Raw genomic sequence first — 23,553 nt, 5'->3', positions numbered from 1 at the left:
GAGATCATAGACTGAGTGGCTTAAGCAACAGAAGTTCATTCTCTCAGTTTTAGGAAGCTGAAAGTCGAGATCAAAAGATCGCTGGGATTATTTCTTTTCAAAGCCTCTCTCCTGAGCTTGTAGGTGGCCGCCTTCTCCCTGTGTCTTCACATGATCATCCCTCTGTGGGTGTCTGTGTCCTAATCTCCTTTGCTTATGAAGACACTACTCCTATTGGATTAGGGCCTACCCTAGTGACCCATCTAAACATAATTACCCCCTTTAATGTCCCTGTCTCCAAATTCAGTCACATTCTGAGCTACTGCGATAGTTCAACATATGAATTTAGAAGAATACAATTCATCCCACAGCAACAGCCCTTAGATGGGGGTGCTGAGGCTAAAAAGAGTCAGCTACTATGAAAAAGAGCTGGGATTTGCCCCCAAGAGGTCAGCTCTCACAGTCTCAGCATGAACTCCTCAGATCACTGGGTTTAACCAAGCTGTAGGATTCCAGAAGGCGTATTGACGTTTTCCTGTTTAACTTTCAAGTTGGGTGACAAACCACCTTGGTTTTCCAAGGGCTATGAGGGTTTTCAGGACAAGAGATGTTCAGAGCTCAAACTGGGTAAGTCATAGGCAAAGCAGGAGAAGTTGGTCACCCTCCCCGCATGATTCTACAAAGAACGACCTGTGATTGGCAATGTGGAGAAGAGTGCCTGCTCCTGTTGTGGATGTAGCCCAGGGCTCAGGTGCGTGTCTCCCTCTGGACCCCAAGAAACCTCTTTTTTATCAGTTTGTGAAACAAACTTTGTTCCAGAAGCTTCTATGATTCAGAAGCAAAGTTTGCTTCCATGAAGAGATCACCAACACTTCCCCAAGTGTAACTGACCTACATAAAGCTATCCATAGGCACCCTATCCAAGTGACTCCTCTGTGTCAAACCCTGTTCCAGGAGCTGCAGAAGTTAGTGAACAACATTGTGAAGAGAATAAAAACCCAATAAATCTTCCATTTCCACAGAGGGATTCCTACAAAAGTAAGTAAGTAAGTAATTTGCATAGACACGCAGCATGTGATGAATGCAATGTTAATAGGATGATCAGCAGAAGCTTCTCTGGAAGTTGATCCTGGGGCAAAGATTGGAAAGAAGAGACAAAGCCTACGGATGTGCAGAGGCCCTTCTAGGCAGCAGAACAGTATAAAGGTCCTACCAGGAGGCCCTTGTGCTGAAAGTCAGGAATTGAGGGAAGGTGAGCAGGAGAGAGATTGGGTAGACCTTCCCCAGAGCACTGAAGAGCAACTGCCCCATCCAGGACTCAGAATCTCTCAGAGCCTTAGGGTAGAGGAATTGCCTGGTGCCTCCACCAAAACCATGCCATGAAAACTGTCTGTGTCAGTGAGAGTTGGAGAACAAAGGTAAAGAAATGCACCTTTTTCCCTTATGGGCACCTGGGCGCATAGATACACACCTGGTGTTGGGCACAGCATCAAGAATACCTGAACGAGGTGGAGAGAGGGATGGGGGCAAGCAGGAGAGGGTACCCTGACATGGAGGATATGGGACGGATGGATCTCCCGCAGGAGACTCATTCCTCTCCTTGACTTTGCTCTTGAGATTCCCACCAATCATGGGAGGCCCAGCAGGACCCTCTTGGGAAGCCCAGCAGGTCAGAAGGCAACCCTGAGTCTCCTTCCTAGACCTGGTAAGTTACCAACCTTTGTCTTTGCAGAGTGTGCCCAGACAGCAAAGGCAGCCCACCATGACCCAGCTTCTCTCAATGTTCTCTGGGAAGCTGGATTGGGACAATGGGACAGAGACCCCAGGACACGTGAACATGAGTCATACGGGAGGTGAGTGGTTGGTGGGTAAACAGGTGGTTTTCATCCTGACAGTGCTGGTGGTTTTATGTGGGCTGGTGGGCAATGTGTGGTCTACTGGCTCCTCTGCTTCCAGGTCAGGAGCAGCCCCTACATGGCATACATCCTTAACCTGGCCGCTGCTGATATGGTCAACTTCTCCTGTGTAACTGTGATCCTGTTGGAGAAAATCCTCGTGTTGTATCACCAGGTGACATTGCAGGTAGCCGTGTTTCTGGAGCCTGTCTCCTATTTCTCCGACCCAGTGGGTCTCTGTCTCCTGGTGGCCATGAGTATTGAGAGCTTTCTGTGTGTCCTCTGTCCCACCTGGTGTTGCCACCGCCCAAAACACACCTCTGCCATGATGAGTGCCCTGAGCTGGGCCCTGGCCCTTTCTTTGCATGTGGTTAGCCAGGTCTGTGAGTACTGGGAGAAGGGCTTGGCATGTGACCAATTTCACGCAGGCTTTATAATATTTCACATGCTTATTTGTCTTGTGATGGGCATTTCCAGCCTGACTTTGACCATCAGGAGCCTGTGCTGCCTGAAGAAGTGTTCACCCATCCGGATCTACCACATTGTCCTCTTTGTGGCCATCAGCTTCCTCATCTGGGGCCTGCCCTTAGTTGTCCCTGTGTACCTGCCAGGAGAAGAATACCTGACCTTTGCCTTTGACCTCCTGTTGCTGCTGTCCATGGTGGTCAGTATGGCTCAATCAGCGGTCTACTTCTTGGCTGGCTACCTTCAAAGGAAGAGGCATGGGGAGTCCTTAAAGGTTGTTCTCCTAAGGGCTTTGTTGAATGAGATGGAAGGTGGAGGAGACAAGGGGTCTCAGGCAAGGGAACAGCAGGTTACCAGGACAGAGCTCCTCCCACTCCAGGAAACTGTTCCCCAGAACTGACCATGATGCCCTGTATTGGTCCGTTCTCACACTGCTATAAAGAAATATCTGAGACTGGGTAATTTATAAAGAAAAGAGTATTTATTGGCTCACAGTTTGACAGGCTGTACAGGAAGCACGGCTGGGAAGGCCTCAGGAAACTTACAGTCATGGCAGAAGGTGAAGGGGAAGCAGGCACGTCTTCACATGGCAGGAGCAGGAGGAAGAGAGCAATGGGAGAGGTGCTATACACTTTGAAACAATCAGATCTGGTGAGCACTCACTCGCTATCATGACAGCAGCACTGAGGGGGAAATCTGCCTCCATGATTCAATCACCTCCCACCAGGCCCAACCTCCAAATGGACGTGAGATTTGGGTGGGGAACACAGATCCAAACCATATCATGCCCTGTGGAGTCTGCCCCATAAGGAGGTGCTTGAATCCTGGCAAACATAAGACTCTGAATAGGGCAGGAAGTCAAGTGGTGGAAACAACTATGACTAGAGGAAATGTTCACTAAAGTTTCCCTTTACCTCAATACTGCTCTAATTACTTTGCAAATATGAAACCAGGTAATTTTAACAATTCTATGAATAGATAACATTACTATTATCCTGCTTCAGCCTAAGCCAAAAGGCCACTTGGCCCATTTAGCCAATAGCTATCCAAAGGCCCCAGCACATTATAACAAGCATAGTCCTTCACCATCACTCTCCTCCTTGGAGATCAATCACGGTTGGACTCTTGTGGGTCTGTTTCTGGGCCCTCTGCTCTATTCCATCAGTCTATTTACCCATCCATGGACAATACCACACTTGATGCAGTTACTGCATCTTTATTATACATGTCTATCTGCGAGAAGTTGAGTCCTCCTACAAGCAGTTAGAGAAGAAAAAGACATATATGTACAGAGAATCAAAGATACAAAGCAGATTCCTTGTTGGAAAATTGCAAGTTGTATGGAAGTACTTCTTTTTAAAGAAAAAAATGCCAACCTAGAATTCTTTACACAGTCAAAATATTTTCCAATAAAAAGGCAGAATAAAGAGGTTTTCAGATAGACAAAAGATGAAAGAAATCATCACAGGAGAGGTATAGATTGAGAAATGGTAAAGGACATCCATCTAGCAGGAGAATAATGACTCCAGATGGAAATCTGAGTCTGCTAAAGGAAGGACCCCTTTGCACTGCTGGACTCTCCATAGGATGCTGAATACAAGTAGTGAGAGCTGACAGCCTCGCCTAGTTCCTCCTCTGGGGTGAAAGCACCCAGTCTTTCATCATTAAGAATAATGTCCACTAAACATCAACTACAGGGGTTTTGTAGGTGCCTTTTATCAGTTTAGGAAAATTCACTTCTATTCCTAGTTTTTAGGAATAGAAATAGACTGGAAGTTTTTATAAGGTTGTTGGATTTTGTCTAATGCTTTTTCTAAATATACTGAAATAATGATGTGCTGTTGTCTTTTTATCTGTTAATATGGTAGGTTATACTGGCCCATTTTAAATGTTGAAGCAGCCTTGCATTCCTGGGATAAATTTCACTCTGTCATTCTGTGCCTATATTTATATTTGTGTTGCATATGTATATTTGTATTGCATATGTATGTATGCTCAAGGGCACGTGTTTCTGTGTATGGCAATGCAGTGAACCTAGAATAAAAAAAAAAACCCCTCTAAAAAAGAAGAATTAAGTAAGATGGCTAACAGTACCTAACTTCAAGACTTATTGTAAAGGTTCAGAAATTCAGACAGTATGGTATTGGTAAGAGGCTAGACAAGTAGATCAACAGAACAGAATACAGAGTCCAGAATAGACCATCACATATATATTCAATTGTTTTTCAAAAGGTGTACATCAAATTCAGTGGAGAAAAGACAATCTTAGCAAGAAATACTATTAGAACAATTAGATATGCATATTAAAAACTTCATACATGGCACCATTATTCAAAATGTATCATAAACCAAAATATAAGGCCAAAACTTTAAAATTTGCATAAGGAAAAAGGTAGATATTAGTGTGACTTTGGATTAGAGAAATATTTGCTAGATAAGCACCAAAAGCATGATTCGTACAATGAAAAAAAATGATCAATTGAATTTCATCAAAATGACGTGTGCACTCTGAAAGACCCTGTGGGGAGAATGAAAAGGCAAGTCCCAGGCTGGAGCACGTATTTGCATATCTCACCTCTGATGGACTCATACACAGGATCTACAAAAATCTCTGGGGAGTGGACTCCTCACGGCCCTCAGGAGTCAAAGGGGTGCTGTGCTTAGGGCAGAAATGGAAGATGCCTCCCACCCTGTCACTCATGTCCCCTGAGCAGTGGTGCTCAAAGTCCCATACCATTGCCCCTTCCTGAGTTCACAGTCCCTTCTCTCCCCACATCTACAATGCCAGGCCAGGCCCTAGGGACAGGCCCCTCCTCCAGGGCACAGGGAGGGACAGTTGGTCTCAGGCTCTGGGTTCCCAGCTTCATGCACATCCCTTCAAGGCCCACCGGGCCTGTCTCACAGGATATAGTGAGGTTGGCATTTCCTGGACATGCTGTCTGGGTCTATTCCCAAGCTGCAGCCAGAGAAATGGAGGGATGTTTGTCAGGCCAGTTATCCTGTTCTGCTGGGTGTCATGGGGCCCTTCCCACAGAGCCTGGGTCTAAACACACAGTACAGAGGCCACAGGGTGGCCAGCCTACAACCTGTGAAATGTATTGGGGATCACACAAGGGCTGTCTCCAGACAGCCAGGCGAAGCTTTGCTAGTTTCTCGGTACCTCATTTCTTTCCATTTCTTTTTTTCTTTTTATTTTTGAGACAGGGTCTTGCTCTGTTGCCCAGGCTGCAGTGTAATGGCGTGAGCTCGGCTCACTACAGTCTCCACTCTCTCACCTCCAGACTTAAGCCATTCTCCCACCTCAGCCCCACCAGTAGCTGGAACTATAGGCGCGTGCCACCACGCCTGGCTAATTTTTTGTTTTAGTAGAAATGGGCTTTGAACATGTTGTCTAGGCTGGTCTTGAACTTCTGGACTCAGGCAACCCACCCTCCTCGGCCTCCCAAAATCCTGGGATTACAGGTGTGAGCCACTGCACCTGGCTGTTACTTCATTTCTTGCCAATTACCTTACCCTCATGAAAAACCCCCTTCATTCAAAATCAGTAAGAGGAGAAAGATGGTAAAAGAGTCAATGGAAAGAAAACAGGATATAACTTCTGTCCATGTAACTTCTTTATGTCCCATTGGAAAGAGAAGCCTAAAGGGGTTCATTAATTTCTATTGCTCTGAGGTCCCAAGTATGGCATCACACAGTGCAATAACTACCAGCAGGGGCCATGCTTGATCTCAGCAGATGTCAGTGAGGACATACCCGGGATCTTCTGGGGTCATGGACATGGACTTACAGCAGAACTGAGTAAACAGGGATGCACAGGCACACACACACACACACACATACATACACATGCACATGTGCACACACAGGGACACACACAGTCCTGGGCTGCACAGATGAGCCCCTCCCCGTCCACTCTGACTCCACAAGGCTCCCCTGACCCCGCTAGTCACCTGGCCTGTTGTCAGTGGTGTCCTTTGTATCGCACCTTGGCACAGGCTCAGGACCTGGGATTGCCAGATACTGAGAGGAGATGAGATGGAAAGAAGGATGAGGGACAAGGGAAGAAGGGAGAGAGGGAGGGAGGGATGTGGGGAAGGAGGGAGGGAAGAAAGGAAGGGAGGGCTGCCGGAGACCAGCCACCACGGGACAGTAGGCACAGGTGACAGCAGACCCTCTCAGGGATGCTTTGTACAGACTGTCATGAATGAGCAATGTCACTGGAACTCCAACTTTTGCTCCCTTCCCAGCCCTCTGGAGTTCCCTGTCAGGCGCAGTTTGAATTACAGTAAATTATTGGATGGTCTTAACCCCGGCGTCTGCCTGAGAGTGGGAAGCTGCAGTGCAGTGTGGCCTCACAGTTGTGTGGGAACCTTGACCTTTCTGGTCCTTGGCCCTGCTGCGGCCTTTGGGATGGGGAGGCTGTGAGAGGCTGGTCAGGGGTCTGGGCTGTGTCACCCTCATTTCCCATCCACCCCAATGTGCCCAGGGTTTCCTGCAGAGAGCTCTGGGCAACTCAAAAACAGGCAGGTCATGACAACAAAGACTATATTGTGCTTTAATCAAAATAAGTGGGGGCTTTGAGGCCAAGGAAGGGGTCCTTTTCCCCAAGAAGAGGCTTTCTTAGGCATTGCTGAATCCATGCTGGAAGCTCTGGTCCCACCTTGGAGCCTCCTGCGGTGAGTAGTGTCAAGTTTCCTGACTTTTTCTGACCACAAAATGCAGCTGCCAAGAGTGGCAGATGAGGGATCCAGCCTCCTGGACTCTCATTTTCTTAGTTTTCTTCAGTCCTGTGTCCTGGAGAAGATTGTGGACCCTGGAAGCAGGGCCCCAGTGCCATCTGCTTGGGCCTCAGGACTCCACCCCATTGCTGGTCTGGTGGTGGCCACCTATCCTGCAGGAGCCTGGCCATTTCTGCTTCCTTGAATGGATGAGGTTGGTGGCTGGTTCGCCTGTTTCTGCCCTACCCTCACCAAGGTGGCCAGTGGTAGTTTGAGCTTGGTAACATCATCAGCTTGGCCTTGCCAGGGACACATAAGACCCAGGTACGTACGCAGTGCTCCAAGGGGGCTTGCTCTGCCTTAAGCCAAATACTAGTTCTGGCCAGGGCCACAGGGGACTCTGTCTCCTGTGTATCTTGGCTGCTGCTGGGGGTCCCAAGGCACCCCTGGTGCCCCTTCCCTTTCAGGGCTCAGGTTGAGTCTGGGCTAGAGCCCTCTGGGTCTGGGAATTGTGCATTGAGGGGGGGATTCTGCTGTACAGGTTGGGACCGTGGATACAGGGCATGCTGCTGGCTGGCCTGAGCAGGGGGAATGCCATGCTGACCCTTCCCTCCAGTGGCCTCCAAGTTTCCAGCTTCCCCTTCAGGAATGACTTTCCATGTCTAAGGAGCTATCTGGGGCTTTGGGGCAGCTTGCCAGGTGCTGCCCTGGCTCCTTCTGGGCCATGCTGCTCACTGTCTGCCAAGGGTGATCGATCAGATGTAGGTACCACATGCAGGAAAGTTGTCCCTGGCCCTACCTCTGGGCTATCAGGGGTCTGGGCAGGGTCTTGTATTGGGGGCTGGGCCAGTCCTGTGGTCTTAGAGGTATCCAGGGCAGATATGGAAGTGACAGGGGCCTAGCATTTCTGCTCCAAGCTGTACTGTGAAAACCACAGGCCTCTGAGGTCCAGGTCCATGGGGAGCTTAGAGAGGGAGTTCCAGTGTAGGAATCACCAAGCACCCTGTGGTCTATCCTGAGCTGGGGATGAGCTGGCCACACTCTTGAGTCCCCAGGGCCCCCAGAGAGCAGCCTGCTGTCCTGGACTCTGCAGAAGCTCCCTCATGCCTCTGGGCTTTGGCCTTGCATATAGCCTAACTAGGTGAGGGTGAGGGAGGATGAGACTCCCATTTCAGGAGGGCTACACCCATGGGCTGCTGGAGCTGGGCTGTGGGCCAGGGAGAACCAGCCAGTCCCCTTGGGGAGGGTCTCAATGCTGGGGGATATCTGCAGAGACCTGAGTGCTGGGGGTACTTGCTCAGGTTTGGCTGAAAGGAAAGCAGATTTGGTCAGCTTCTCCATTGAGAACATCTTGCTTTTGCCAGGCTGGACCCCCCAGACTTGGGTCCCTGCAGTCCTCAGGGTACCTGTGTGGTCCTCCCCCTGGTCTAATGCTGAGGACACTTCTGCAGGCTGCTGCTCCCAGAGTGAGATGTGTGTGTAGCCTAGAGTGGGGAAGCTAGTTAGGGAACCTGAAGTCACTCCAGGGACAGCCCCCAGGGTTCGGGCTGACTCAGGCTTCCTGCCTCACACCCTTGCCCCAGGGCTGCTTAGCCTGGGCTTTAGTCTTGATTCAGAGCTCAGATGGATGGGGCCCCTTTGCCACCCAGTATGGGGGCTTATCTCCACAGTGGGTGAGACACCCTCCACTCCTCTGGGGGATCTCCATGCCAGGGCTGGACTGTTCCCACACTCAGCTGAGCTCTCAATTCTGGCTCTGGGCCAGAGTTTCACATATGCCCTCTCCCTAAATCCTCTTAGGGTCTCTGACACTGATTTTAGGCCTTGGAGGATGCTCAGGAGTGAAGGCCCCGCTGCTCTCCAGGGCTGCTGGTACTCACAGGTGTGGTTGTGGGCTTGCACAGAAGGATCTGACCCCTCCAGTGTCCTTCTGGGGCTTTCAGGAGTGAGAGCAGGAGGCTACAGGGGAGGGGCTTGGAAGAGTCTTGCTCACATCTCATTGTCTCTGAGGCATGTTCAGTAAACCCAAGGTCAGCTTTTGCCCTAGGCTCAGTCAGCCTGTTTTCAGAAACTTCTTAGAGGAGGAGGGAGAGGAAGGGCTGGAGGAAGGACCAGGGAACAGGGCTGGTGAGGTCTAGGCACTTCCCACTATTTACTGCCCCACAGGGTGATGCAGGAGGAAGCTTGGTTCTGAAGCCCGCCTGGGTGTGGTCACAGTGCATGCTTCTCAGTTTCTCCATGGAGGCCTCAGGGCGCCTCATCACCATGTCCTCCTCCAGGGCCCAGGCCTAGGACAGCGTGTCCTGAAGGAACTCCTGCAGGCCAAACAGGAACAGCTTCAGGGGGTGTTCCAGGAACAGGGTGACTATCAGGCTGGGAAGGGTCTGTGGGAGAGTCAGTTTCTGCACCTTGTTCCCACTCCAGGCACCTTCCACTGGGCGGTGCTGGATCCTACTGTGGCTGCCCCAGGGGTCCAGATGTTCACAGAAAACCACAGCTGGAGGAAGGCCTGGGCAGGGAGGTGCTCACCACACTCCTGCCTTTCATCTAGGTTGTGTCAGGAGTGGGTTTGGTACTTGAGTCCACTCCCTGCCCAGTCAACCAGGCCTGGTCTGGCCCTCCCTCAGGGCTGGAGCAGAGAGCCATGAGGACAGTGTGGATGCTGGTCTTAGGTCATCACACACCAGAAGCCAGGGATCTGTCCTGCATGCTCCTTCTGGGCACCATTGGTGGATAGGATCCAAGGTCTGTCCTGCATGCTCCTTCTGGGCACCATTGGCCACCCAGGAACTTAATTCTGTATGCTGTGAAGGCCATGTATACCATAGTTGTCACCACGCACTCACCTTCCAGGAGGTAGACATCCCAGAGCGTCAGGATGAGCATGAAGGAAGTCTGCGGGAACAGCAGGTATGGGAGGACCTGGCCTTTCCAGCCTCGGGGCTGGTGGCTTGAGCAGGGCCCACTGTAGCCTCAGTCTGGACTTCCTGAGGCTCCCTCTGCTTGGGAAGAGAACCACCCTAGCTTCCATAAGGCTGGGTCAGACAAGGTTTGGCAGCTATTCATGGGGATGGACTCATCTCAGCAGAAATGTGGCTCCCAGAATAAGGGATTTCCTTAGGGCTCGTGGTTTCCCTGGCTCCTCCGGCTCCTCCAAGATGGTTCCTGGCCCAGTCCGCCCAGAAATCCCTGGTTTCTGGTGTGTCCTGCAGGCTTGTGTGCCCTGCAGAGACCTGCCTGTGCCTCCTGTGGGGTGGGGGTGAGCTGGGTCCTCCTGGGGAAGTCAGAGCCCTGGGCTGGGGGAGCTGAGCACTGTAGGGAAAGAAGATACCTGGCTTGGGGTCTCCCTATGCATCCTTATCCCATCGATGAAGCACCACAGAAACCAGTTTAAGGTGGAAAGCTGGATGCACAACCCTTCCTGGTCCTGATAGAAGGAGTGTTCAGGGCCCCCTGGGCTTCTGTGAAAACCTCTGTACTCCAGGGCCCACTGCAGACCCTTCCCCAAGAGGCAGAACAGTGGTGGCTGGGGCTTCCGCCAACACCTCCCCACGGCGTGGGCCCCCGGTGGACGTACTTCCCTTAGCCCTGGCTCAGCCTGGTCCCAGTGCCTCTGCCCCCTCCAGGTAAGGAAAAGGAGGCCGAACTTTGAATCTATTGAAAACCAGGTCAAGCCCTGACTGGAAGTTGGCCTCTCACCAGCCCCAGGCTTCCGCTGTCCCTCTAACCCCATGGGACCCAGGGCCTCTGGGGAAAAGCTGAGGGACTGTCCACTCACCATGTGCCTCATAAGCTCTTGGAGCACTTTTAGCAAAACTTGCTCTTGATGGGCTTGGAGACTCTGGAAGTTAGAACATCTTGGGATGTAGACTCCTGAGAGGCTCCTGGAGCCCCAAGGAATCAGAGCCTACTCCTGAGATGTGGAGCCATCAGGCTGGGTAGTGGCAGTTGGGCAGCGGTGGTTGGGCAGCAGCTGTTGGGCAGTGGCTGTTGGGCAGCGGCAGTTGGGCAGCGGCAGTTGGGCAGTGGCAGTGGCAGTTGGGCAGTGGTGGTTGGGCAGTGGTAGTTGCTTCTAGACCCTTTCACTCTCCCATCCAGTGACCCCATCATGTGGTCTTGGCCAGGAGAGGAGGGGTGGTGGGAATGTCCCCTGGGGCCTGGCTGGAGGCACTGCTTAGCAGCTTCCTGGGCCATGGTTTCAGAAGGGCAGGCCTGCCTTAAAAGCAGTGAGGAAAGGTGGGAGCTGGTGGGGTGACCAGGGGTGCTGGAGGATGTGTGGCCTTCTCCTGGATGTGGGGTCAGGGCAGGGGACACAGGACAGAGAGAAGCTGTCATCTGGGCTTGGTCTAGCCATGGGCAGGGAGGGTGGTTGGGAGGGTGGCCAGCTGGGAGGTTGAAGGACCAGCAGGGTGATAAGAGTCCCCTGCATAAGGTCAGGGCCAGAGGGCTGTGGCACCAGGATGCAGAAGGTGGTCACAGGGCAGCTGTGATCCCGTTTGCTGATGGGGACAAGAGGCATCTGACTTGGGGTGTGGGGTCCCTGACCAGTCACAGGCTCCTGTGGGACTCTCAGCAGGGGATATCTTGGAGGCTCAAAATGAGTAGGAGATAGAAGGTGCCTTGTCTGTAAGTCACAATTACCCAGTCAGTGTGGCCAGTCCCCTGTCCTGGCTGTGTGATGCCTCGTGGGTAGCTGTCCATGGTGGACTAATGTCACATGGGAGGACTGTGTCACCTGAGAGGACAGAGTTCACCTGGGAGAGTACCATGCTTGGCAAGCCTCTCATTGGCCAGCAGCTGGGCCAGCACCCAGATGTCTCCTCATTCTGGAACATGAGCAAGATAGTGGCTCATGCCATGATATGGCTCATGCCCCTGCAGTAGCCTACCTCCAGCAAGAGCCAAAGGCATAATGGAAAGGCTTCACCAAGGCTGACGTCACCTTGGAGGGTCAAGGTCACTTGAGATGGCTAATGTCATCTGAGCACACTATGTCACCAAGAGGGCAGAGGTTACCTGGAAAGGCAAAAGTCTCCTGGAAGAGCTGAGGTCACCTGAGAAAACAGGTCACTTGGAAGGGAAGAGGTCACTTGGGAGACGTAATATCCTCTGGGAGGACTAATGTCACCTGAGAGGGCAGAGATCATCTAGGAAAGCAGAGGTCCCCTGGAAGACCTGAGTTCACCAGGGAGGGCAGAGATAACCAGGGAGAACTAATGTCACTTAGGAGGGCTGAGGTCACCTGAAAAGACTGAAGTCATCTGGAAAGGCAGAGGTCACCTGGGACAGCTGAGGTAACCTAGGAGGGCACAGGTCACTTGAGAGGGGAGAGCTAATGTCACCCAGGAGGGCAGAAGTCACCTGAGAAGGCAGAGGTCACCGGGGAGGCCTGCCACAGGTCCCAGGGAATTTAGGGTGCAGCTTGCAGTGCCCCTCTCCTGACACTGTGCTTCACTTGAGCCAGTCATGGACATCGCAGTTGACAAGGAGCTACTGAAGTGACTCCTACTTCCTCCAAACTCATGTGTGGCCAGAAAGGGCATGGGTGAAGGCCGTTAAGACCACCCTGACCCCAACTGCAGATGCTAAGCTGGGGAGGCCACTGTGCCGGGCTCAGGGCAACACCCTTGAACTGAATCCCCATGAAGGCTGGTTGTGGGTGCTGACCACTGCACATAGGGGCCTGGGATGGCTCACAGGCTGCTGGGCACAGAAAGACAGCTAGGTCCAGACCCTGCATGGGCAGCCCATGGAGTCTGCTCAGCAGCTCTTCCTGCCAGGAATGGTCTAGAAAGTGGGGGCTGGAGAGTGGGAGCAGCCATCTCAGTAAATCCTTCCCTGTCTGCTGTGCTGTTCAGGGTTCGGGTGAAGGGGAACTGTGATTCCAAAGCCTTATTAAGAAGATGGCTTCTTCAGGATCCAAACTCACTTTATGACAAAAGAAATGTCCATCAGGCACTTCACCAACTTGTAAAATATTCTGAGAGGAACAATCTGCAACAATGCAAAGCCTGTGGGGATTGAAGTGGGAAAGGAAAATAAAACTCAGGACTCCAATTCACTATGCCAAAAGGAAGAAAATTAAGCTGAAAGCTGAGTCACGCAAGAAACCGTCTTTCCTTTTGTTCCTCAGGAGATAGGTACAGATAGAAGGTTAAATAGCTCCTTAGGTAGCTAGTCTTATATTCACCTTATGTAAAGGGCCAATTACTGAGTGTGAGATGAATACATAATTGACTGTTTTCCTACCTGCCCCTTTTCTCTTGCAACATGTGGATAACCACACCCTCTTTCCCCTCCAGCCCACTTCTCTCCTTTATATATTGAAGCCCTCACAATCATCTTTGAGAAAGGCACATATACCTGTTTCCTGGGTGTGTCTTTAACCTCGGCAAAATGAAAACTCTAAATGGATTGAGACCTATCTTACACACTTTTTCGTTTACAAGTTGGCAACCAATGGAAGAGACTCTGAGTGAAGGTGGCCTTGACCTTTGACAAATCTATTAGTGCTTGGTACCAGTTTGAACTATCTTTATTTTTATTTTGTTTGTTTTAATTTTGACTCACTCTGTCACCCAGGCTGAAGTGCAGTGGCACGATCACTGCTCACTGTAGCCTCTGTCAGGCCTCTGAGCTCAAGCTAAGCCATCATGTCCCCAGTAACCTGCACATATACAGCCAGATGGCCTGAAGCAACTGAAGATCCACAGAAGTGAAAACAGCCTTAACTGATGACATTCCACCATTGTGATTTGTTTCTGCCCCACCCTAACTGATCAATGTTCTTTATAATCTCCCCCACTCTTAAGAAGTTTCTTTGTAATTCTCCCCACCCTTGAGAAGGTACTTTGTGAGATCCACCCCCTGCCCCAAAACATTGCTCTTATCTCCACCGCCTATCCCCAAACCTATAAGAACTCATGATAACCCCACCCCTTTGCTGACTCTCTTTTCAGACTCAGCCCGCCTGCACCTAGGTGAAATAAACAGCCATACTGCTCACACAAGCCTGTTTGGTGATCTCTTCACACAGACACGTGAAACAGCCTCCACGTCCGGTCTCAGGTGATCTTTCCACCTCAGCTTCCCAAGCAGCTGGGACTACAGGCTTGTGCCACCACACTTGGCTAATTTTTGTAATTTTCATAGAGACAGGGTTTTGCCTTGTTGCCAAGGCTGGTCTTGAACTCCTGGGCTCAAGCAATACTCTTGCCTTGCAAGGCCTCCCAAAGTGCAGGGATTACAGGTGTGAACCACCATGTCTGGCCTTGAGCTATCTTTATTGTTCAAACTGTTACAATAGGTAATCAGTCAGACATAAACAGGACAGGAGAGGGGACCTGGACCAGGAATGTCAGGCAACCATCAGATGATGGTCATGAGGTTGTTAAACTGCCTTTTGAAAATAATTGGTTGCAGCTGGTGCCAGGGAAAGGCAGCCTCCCAACAGAAACACCTCAAGTTGGTAATCAGCAGCTTCCCAATAAGATGTCAGGAGCTGGGCTAGTGGACTTAAGCATGTGCACTAACAGGCAAAATGGCAGAGTTGAACCAGTATATAACCTTTCTCCAGAAACACTCAGTTGCTAAGGGAAGAATGCCTTAAGTGAGCATGTGTACAATTTTGGTAAATACAATGTGCATGTTGCCGCTTCCAAGTGCTGGCAGGCCACCGTGCACGTGGACAGCCCACCCCAAGGGAAGAATCAAGGGAGAAGGGATGCAAAACCCCCCTGCTCCAAGAGGCATGCCAATGTCTAAAATCCCAAGTCAAAGATCAAACCATGAACCTGATCTCTCCAGTCACCCACTCAGGCCCTCTTTCAAGCGGACTTTGCTTTCTTCAGTTCCTGCTCTAAAGCTTTTTAATAAACTTTCACTGTTGGCTCTAAAACTTGCCTCAATCTTTCACTCTGCCTTACGCCCCTCAGTCGAATTCTTTCTTCTGAGAAGGCAAGAATTGAGATTGCTGCAGACCCGTATGGATTTGCTGCCAGTAACAAAACCAATAGGACAATTTGCTGAGGCCTGGGAGGTACCATTTCCACAGAATCCCTGATTTCTCAAAGTGTTGTTGAGATCTAAGGTTTGTTTTGCTGTATAACTCCTTTTCCGGAGTTTTACTTGCATCCAACAAAGAAGATGAGTTTTTCTGGATCCATGATAATGGAAAGCAGGCAACTCCTTTCTGGAGTTTCAGCTTGCTTCCAACAGGGAAGATGAGTTTTGAGTTTTTTCCTGCTTCTAGGATGATAGAGAGCAGTCTTTGACCTGGGCCGTATTCCTACATAAGTAGCTGAAATGGGGTTTGTCTTGGAAATTCTCCTTAATGACTGACTAAAAGTTAAAATTAACTACCAGCTGGTCTTGATTTCTCCTTACCATTAGAGTGCTCAGTAATCTTACAAATTGTGCGATCATTTGTTTTGCTTAACTTTTTTTGGTTATTTATTTGTTTGGTTCTGTTTTTGTTGTTTTAGTCTTTTTTCCATTGGGTTTGACCACTCCACTTGACTTGGTCAAATCTGAAGGAAAATTCTAAATTATGGGGAAAAAGACCTCTGAATTGGCTAAATTCCTGAAGCTGGAAAAAAAAAAAAAAGAAAAGAAAAGAAAAATCAGCCATCAAAACAAGAAAGATTTCAATTACCTGAAGGGCTTTATTTACATAGCAAAACGACCCTTTGCTAGCCAAGCCAAACTGAAAGAGCAATAGTGGTTGCCCCATGCTGTAGTTCAGTAGCTAAGGTTCCGCCCTTTTTCCACCATAGCAGCCTGGGTTGGTTTCCTAAATAAAGTCCTTTCTGGTTTGATATTTGTATTACATTTGAAATATTAGAAGTTTGTCCCACCTAAACCATGGTAATGTAATCAAAATGCAGGTTAGTTGCTTGTTGCTTGCAGAGTCCAATTAACAAAAGTGAAGTCTGTTATAAAGAAAGTAATTTATTTCCAAAACTAGCTTAGGGGAAGAAATGCAGGTGTCCTCCATATGACTTCACTTTTAAAAGGCAGGGGAGGAAGTGAGCAAGGGTGGTGGCCGGGGGTCCATGCTAGCTCTTGTGCCTTATCTACTGGGCAATCAGCATGTGACTGCTGGCACCTTCATGGGCAGGCTGTTATCTCTTGAGACAACCCCCTAAAGAGTGAGAGTTCCACAGTGGGCATGTTTGGTTTGTAAATCAACTGTTAATCCTCAAGTTGACGTTCCAGTTTGAGCATGTAGTTAGATGAACTTGCACTATAGGGAGAGTCCGGTAATGGGGAGGTAAAAGGCTATATTTGTATTCCTAAAAGCCTAAGTAGGAAGTGGGGAACTGAAGGAACAAGAAAAGGAGGGAGAAAAAAAATAATTGATGTCTCAGGAAAATGGGTGTACTAGGTTACAATAATGAGATTTTAAAGGATTTTTAAAACTCAGTGGTTAAAAGTCAGCTTGATTAAATGCTAATATCATATATAAGGTGTCAAAATTTGGCATGAGGGTTATAAAGTTATAAACATAACTCAAAAGATAATTATCTTTGTGTAATTTTTTTGATAAATAAGTCATTTGTCCTGAGTTATTGGCAAAAAATTCATTTATTTAACCTTAAGCTTCTTACTTAGGTAAACACCTGAAATTCACAGGCTATATAAATGATTAACAGAAAAATACCTTTAAATGATGATTATTACAGTTTTCATAAGTAATCTAGGTAAACTATTAAAAATAAGTTAATTAGGTAAATGTAATGGAAGAAATGCTTCTAAATAAACATAATATAATTTAGAATCTAAAGTTACATTACATGACAGGCATTAAATGTCTGGGTTATTCACAATTAAAAAAATTATGGAAAAATATTTTGCTAAGAACGTGTTCTTATTTAAAGGAAAATAATTTTTGTTGAATTCAAAGGTTATTTAAAGGTTATGAAACAAGATAAAAGGAACCACTAAATAAGAGAGATATAAAGAAAGTTAAAAATCTGAAGAGATATTTTTGGTAAGAAAGGTTAAAAGGAAAATTTTATATGAGAAAAAAATCTTGCATGGTAAATGTTTGTTCTAAAATAAAATGGCTGGGTGCAAATGGCTCATGCATGTAATCCTAGCACTTTGTAAGGCTGAGGCGAGCAGATTGCTTGAGCCTGGGAGTTCCAGAGCAGCCTGGGCAACATGGTAAAACCCTGTCTACACAAAATACACAGAAAATTAACTGAGCATGCTGGTGTACATCTATAGTCCCAACTACCCGGGAGGTTGAAATGGGAGCATTGCTTGAGCCTGGGTGGGTCAAGGCTGCAGTGAGCCGTGATCATGCCACTACACCCCAGCCTGGGTGACAGAGAGAGACCTTTTCTCAAGGAAACAACAGCAGCAACAACAACAACAACAAAGAAATCTTAAAAAAAAGAAAAAGAAGATAAAATGACTGGTTATTTAGGAAAGAAGGATGTTTACGATAACACAGGAAGTCTAGACGTGTCATAAGTGGCTTGTGTAGGTCATAGTAAGGTTTGTAAAAAGGGACTTTATGAGAAAAGAATTTATTTGATCAAGTTGGCTATAATTAAAAGGAAATTAGTCTTTCTAGAGATTGTGCTTTGATATTAAAAATATGCTAATCCACTCAAGAATGGGCTAGAAGAACAAAGTTTTCTTAAGATATTAATTTACTCTAAATTTACCTCAGATTTCAACTTTTACTGAATCTCACTGTTTTCACCTTTCTCTCCCCTTCAAGAAGTCCTGAGATAATAGCTCTCTCCAACTTTCTTGTCAGCTTCTACAATTTTTTTCCTCAGGTTCTAACTGCTACTGTGACATGATGCTAAAAGTGTTTTATCTTAAAGGTCTAAAGGAAATATTTTCTTCCAATATAGCGGTCTGTACTCTTGGCTTGAAGTTGTTCTATGAAACTGAAAATTTTCACTTATGTCCCAAGACACACCCTTCCTATATCTAACTCATTCAAGTACCATTTTCATTAATTTTGACTTGAAGGCTATCTAAATGGACTTTCCATAGGGAAAAGCAATCACTGCAGAAGGTCTTTTATTTATTTTTTGCCTTTTGGCAACTGGCCTAACAAACAGATTTTATATTTTATTGAAACAATTCCTATGTCATTGTTATTAAGTTTTTTATTTGCCTAGGAAAACTGAGATTTAAAAAATTAAAGGTATTAGCATTCCATATAATGTTCTGTATTGCTTTTAAAGTCCTTGTTCTGTTGAGTTACAGGGCTTTGTACTCCTGCATCTAAGAAGGACACCAAGTCCTGCTAAATCTTAAACACTGAAAGCTTCTAAAACCTTATCTTCAGAACCAGGGAGAAGATGATAATCAAAAGAAACTGCACTCATGAGACGCAGCGCCAGAAATTGAAACTATTTTACCCCTCAAAGTCCAGCGGCTATTGTGGAAGAGGTGGGTGCCTGAGATTGTAAGGAACTATTTTGAAAGATAAAATTGGTTCAGAGTTTCTCTATAAACATTAGTATCAAAGCCTCACTGATGCGAGACTAGCCTCTGAGCCCCTGTGTCAGACTAGCAAGGTTTTCTTGGAGTATTAACCCACTTTTTCATTAAAAAATTGTAAAATGTTATAAAAAGGTTTGTGGAAATTATATATTATGGTCAAGATGATTAAAATTTAATAGATTTGTTTGTAAGATTTGAGAGACAGATTTCACTGGCCTCGTGCTATCTTTATTAGGGCTGATTGTTTGGGAAATTAAGTCTCCTCTCTCAAAGAGTAATGGTTTTGCCTTTTGCGTATTTTTTTTTTTTTTTTGAAATCTTTGTTACCACTTTGGCTAAATGAATGACTTATTTTACAATGACCAATGACCTATGATCCTATTTTGTGATATCAGGTGTTTTAAAGTTTTGATATTTGACTTTTTCAAAATTAAATTCTAAATTCAGTCCTTTTGACTTCATTAATTTTTTTGATATTAGGTCCCCTTAAGTCCAAAAGACACATATTTGGCTTATTTGGTATAACACAATCATTAGATATTAATTTCATATTTGACAATATTTACTGTATAATTTTATTATACCAAATAAGTACAACCTAATAATCTATACTTATAATTTATGTTTATAGATTTAACCTGTAATTTTATTATACCAAAGAAGTATAACCTAATTTTGTGGGATGTGCCCATTCCTCTGAATTCCTCCATCTCCCCTGGGACCTGTGTTGAAGGTCATCTCAGTAGCTTCTAGGTTTTAGTGATAATGAATAAAGCAGTGAATGTGACATGTAGGTTTTAGTTGGACATAAATTTTCAAGTCAGCTAGGTCAGTGTCTATGACACTTATGGTCATGTGGTACAAGTACATTTAGCTTTGTGAGCAATTTCCCAACTGTCTTCCAAGGAGGCTGTACCATTTTGCATTCAGCAATAGCAGCATTTTGCAGCAGCAATGGACAGAGTTCTGCGGCTCCACCTCCTCCATGGTGTTTGCTGTTGTCATTGTTGCCTGTGAAGTCTGAGCCCCTCTCATGGGTCTCTACCCCAGGTACTTGTGGGTTATGGAGAGAACTTTTCACCATGCAGCATGATTTTGTTTGCTACTGCTTGTTTCCTCAGTAGCCACCTGGATTCTGGACCCACATGCCCGAGCTTGGCCCATGGTTTGGAGCTCAGTAGATGCTCTGTGATGCTGATTGCTCCCTGGCCAGGAGATCCCTTGGGGGACTGTGTCACCTCGTATCTTGGACTCCTGCATGGAATGCCCCTATTCCTCTGAATTCCTCCATCTCCCCTGGGACCCTCCATCCCCCATAGGTCTTACCTGACTCTGTAGCGCTCCTAAAACATGACATGGTGTCTGAAGGTGCAGTTCATGTCCAGGTCAATCGGTTTATTTTCACTGAGGACATCTTGCCCTGCTCCTTTATTTTCTTTAGGGCAGGGCTGAGGAAGGAACCAACCTCAGAACAGACAAAAGGCTCACTATTACAAACAGCAATCATAAAACATTCAGCACTTCTGGAAGGAAAGGAGTTGTTTTGTTTGTTTGTTTGTTTGTTTGTTTTTTCCAGAAATATCCTTCTTTACCTTATTTCCAAAGCCATGGAGGGTCACCAGAGCCCAGTTCACTTGTGGTTCCCATGCCATCGTCTGTGCCTAGGATATGGGACTGACCATCACCCAGGCTTGACTTTTCCTCTAGCTAGAGACCTGGGCTCCTGACATGGCTTGGTCTGTTTGTTCTGCTCTAGCTGAGTGTGGAAGGACCATACCTGGTACTTCCTTGGGTTTTCAGCCTTCACCTTCTTGATGTCCAGCAGGAATGACCATGCCTGACTGCACATCTGCAGGGGGGTTCCCTTGTAGGCCAGCTGAGACATCTATGGACAGAAGAACTCTTTGGTGAGAAGGGACACAGGGAAGTGACTCTGGGAAGGATCAAAACCTGAGGATTCTGGAAATCTTCCAGAATCCCCAACTTTTGGCTCCATGGTTCATCTGGAGAGGTTGTGCCTATCTAGGACCCGGCCTCCTCTCCCAAGGTTAAAGAGTGGGTGAGCACTCAGGGTTGTGAATTCTGATCTGGACCTATTTCTTCAAGACATCAGGAGGTGTCCCTAACCCTCATTTAGGGATGGCCCAGGCCCTGGCATCAGATTCTCTCCCAGCAGAGTGACTCTGTTAAAGATGGGAAGAAAAGCCTGGGGATCAGGCCTGCTGTCCTCTGGGTGATAACAGCATGCTGCCTGCTCTCTGAGAGGCAGGCAGGGACCAGCCAACAGTAATGGATTCTTATCACCCCAACTCTGTGGAGAGTGGTCACGGGGGCCCTCACTCTCCGTGTCACCTTCCTGCTGTTCCTATATTTATTCCAGCTGTTAAACATTGTTAGCCATTTATCTGTGTGTCTGATCTCCTGATGTTTATTCTGTAAAACAAGATGATGGAGTTAGTAGACCTGCCATGCTTCCTGGAGTGGCCCTTTGATGCTGGGTCTTGTGCTCAGGGTTCCTGATGGGACAGAACTGGAATGACCCAGAAAAGGGAAGACTCTGGGGTTGTGATACTCTGACCGAGTGGGCGCCAGTGGCCTGGCCTTGTGACCTCAGGACACACATCCTTCAGGCTATAGACATTCTGGGCTTTGGTCAGGTCTCAGCCTCCAGGTGGGATCCTGGCACAAGTGAGCAGCAGCCCCTGAGCCACTATTAGTGGTTCTCAGTGCTGGGCAGGGACAGAGTCTTGAGGTCAGGTCCAGCAGGAACCATGGGTCCTCCCAGTGGTGGCATGTCACTCCCACTCACCACCACCCATACCTACAGGCCACACCCTCTGCCTCACTGACCATCAGCCAGGTCTCTTATTTATAGACCAGCTTCTCATACATCAGGAACAAGCTCTTACTTTTGTCTCCAGGGCACTGATGCAGACAGCTGTGTCTCACTGCAAAGCAACTGCGGGCGAGTGAGCCCCAGGGAAGGACCAGCCCCACCCTCATCTACCCCAGGTATCAGTCCAGGAGGCCACATAGGGAAGGGAAGAGGGTCTTTCTATGGGCTCACCCTCAGGAGGGCCTAGGACTCGGGAGCAGAGAGAGCACAAGGCCAGGCAGGGGCTGCTGGGGGCCCAGTGGGTGTCAGGCTGCCTAATGGGGCTGCCCCTCGTGGGCTGGAGGCAGCATACTCTGCAATGGGCTGAGAAAGTCCAGTCCTCAGACGGGACAGTACTGCCCAGGGTGGGTGGCTGGGCCCTGCCATTAGTCTGCCACTGCAGGCTCCAAGGGACAGGGCCAGCCCCTCAGGCTGCCCCCCTCCTCTCATGCTGACTTGGAAACCATGCTGCTCAGAGCCCAGGAACCTGGCCCAGCCCCAACTTGTCCCACCTGCTCTCCAGCGTTCTCTTGATGTGCCACTCAGCTTTGGTAACGCTGACTTAGGCTGGACCTGTAGGGGAGCTGGGGAGGAGTTCCGACCCTGGGATGGAGGTTGGGCCGAGCCAAGGAGATATGTCCTGCTTCCGAGGAACTTTTCTAAAAATAAAACCCATCCCTGAGACAAGATTGGTTGCTGAGAACAAGCCCTAGCCCTGGCATAAACAGGCTTTAAAGCAACTGGCCATAAATAGGATTTCTGAAGCAATGTGACATGCTTGTGATGGCTATCACACACACTGCTAGAAGTTTTTGGTTTATTGGAGCAGGGCAAGGAAAACCCGGCCTGCCCAGAGCGGAAAACTGCTCAAACCACAAGCAACAGCAGGAACGGCCTGTGCCTTAACAACATGCTTTTGCTGCAGACATCAGGGCCTGTTTCTCTGCTCCTTGCTAAGCATGCTTTGTTTCCCATAAGGAATGCTTTTAGCTCATCTATAATCTATAGAAGCAATGCTTATCACTGGCTTACTGTCAATAAATATGTGGGTCAAACTCCATTCATGGCTCTCAGCTCTGAAGGCTGTCAGCCCCTGATTCCCACTCTACACTCTATTTCTGTGTCTGTGTCTTTAATCCCTCTAGCGCCACTGGGTTAGGGTCTCCACGACCGAGCTGGTCTCAGCAATTGTTTGGGAGGACAGAAGACTGACTCGCTGTGGAATCTCGAGCTGACTGATAACCTTGTAGATGTAAACATCTTCATCTCCTGTGTCCACTGGTGCCCTGGATCAGCAACCTGCAAGGCAGAGGGAGAGAGGGTGCGGGGGGCCGAAATGAAAGTTGTCGGGTATGGGGGTGTGGGCGGCCCCTCCTTGCCCAGCATCCTGAGGGACTCCAGGACCATCAGACCAGGGAACAGAGGGAGAGGTGAGACCCCGCCTCCCCAGAGGGAGCAGCCTGACCTGTGTCTGCTTATGCTTGACAATGATGTCCCTTTACTCCTGGGCGAGCAGATATCCATGTCTTTGTCCATATCCATCCTATAAGACAAAATACTCCCAAAATTACATGGCACCTGAGAGCTTCAGAGAACACCCTGTACGTCTGCTCCCAGATGCCATCCGGGTGAGTCTCATTTCACCAACACCCCCAGGAAAATGGGACCAAGCGAAATGGCCCCACCTCTGCTAGGATTTCTGGAGTCCCTGTGCCTGACCAGAGGCGGGCTCTTTCCTGAGGACTTTAAAACAAGGGGACCTAGACAGCGAGGCTTGTTGTCCCTAAATGCCCCGAAATGGGCACATACCCCACAGCAGGATGAACTGCATCTGCCTGCTCAGGGTGAAAGGCCATGGTGACTATAATGGACACCTGGAGGCAGACTAGGGCCAGGAACCAGAAATCTCTATATGATCAACCTCCTGCGATTGTTCAGAGACCATGAAGATGCACAGTTTTCTGTAGGAAGGAAGAAATCTCATGAGTGTTCTGTTCCACTTAAATCTTTACTCACTGTGGCCAGTGAGGCCATTTGGAGAATAACACTAGTCAAGCAGGAGGATGTTTGGTTCGGAGAAAGCTTGATCTATTGTCTCCAAAGCAGCCTCTGTGCTTGTGGAAAACAGTTCTTTGGTGGAGGGAGGGCA

At 48.2% G+C, this 23,553-nt stretch overlaps 1 long non-coding RNA gene across 1 annotated transcript; it reads right to left on the bottom strand.

Moving 5' to 3' along the window:
* Positions 1 to 6,872: 6,872 nt before the first annotated feature.
* On the bottom strand, positions 6,873 to 11,013 carry LOC104676764. Its single transcript, XR_749956.2, has 3 exons — positions 10,836 to 11,013; positions 10,389 to 10,484; positions 6,873 to 9,372 (listed from the first exon to the last, which is right to left on the bottom strand). It is a non-coding gene; the product is annotated as an uncharacterized LOC104676764 (long non-coding RNA).
* Positions 11,014 to 23,553: the final 12,540 nt, after the last annotated feature.

Source organism: Rhinopithecus roxellana, chromosome 4 (assembly GCF_007565055.1).
Source record: "Rhinopithecus roxellana isolate Shanxi Qingling chromosome 4, ASM756505v1, whole genome shotgun sequence".
NCBI classification, from domain to species: domain Eukaryota; kingdom Metazoa; phylum Chordata; class Mammalia; order Primates; family Cercopithecidae; genus Rhinopithecus; species Rhinopithecus roxellana.
This window is presented reverse-complemented; position numbering and strand designations above follow the sequence as displayed.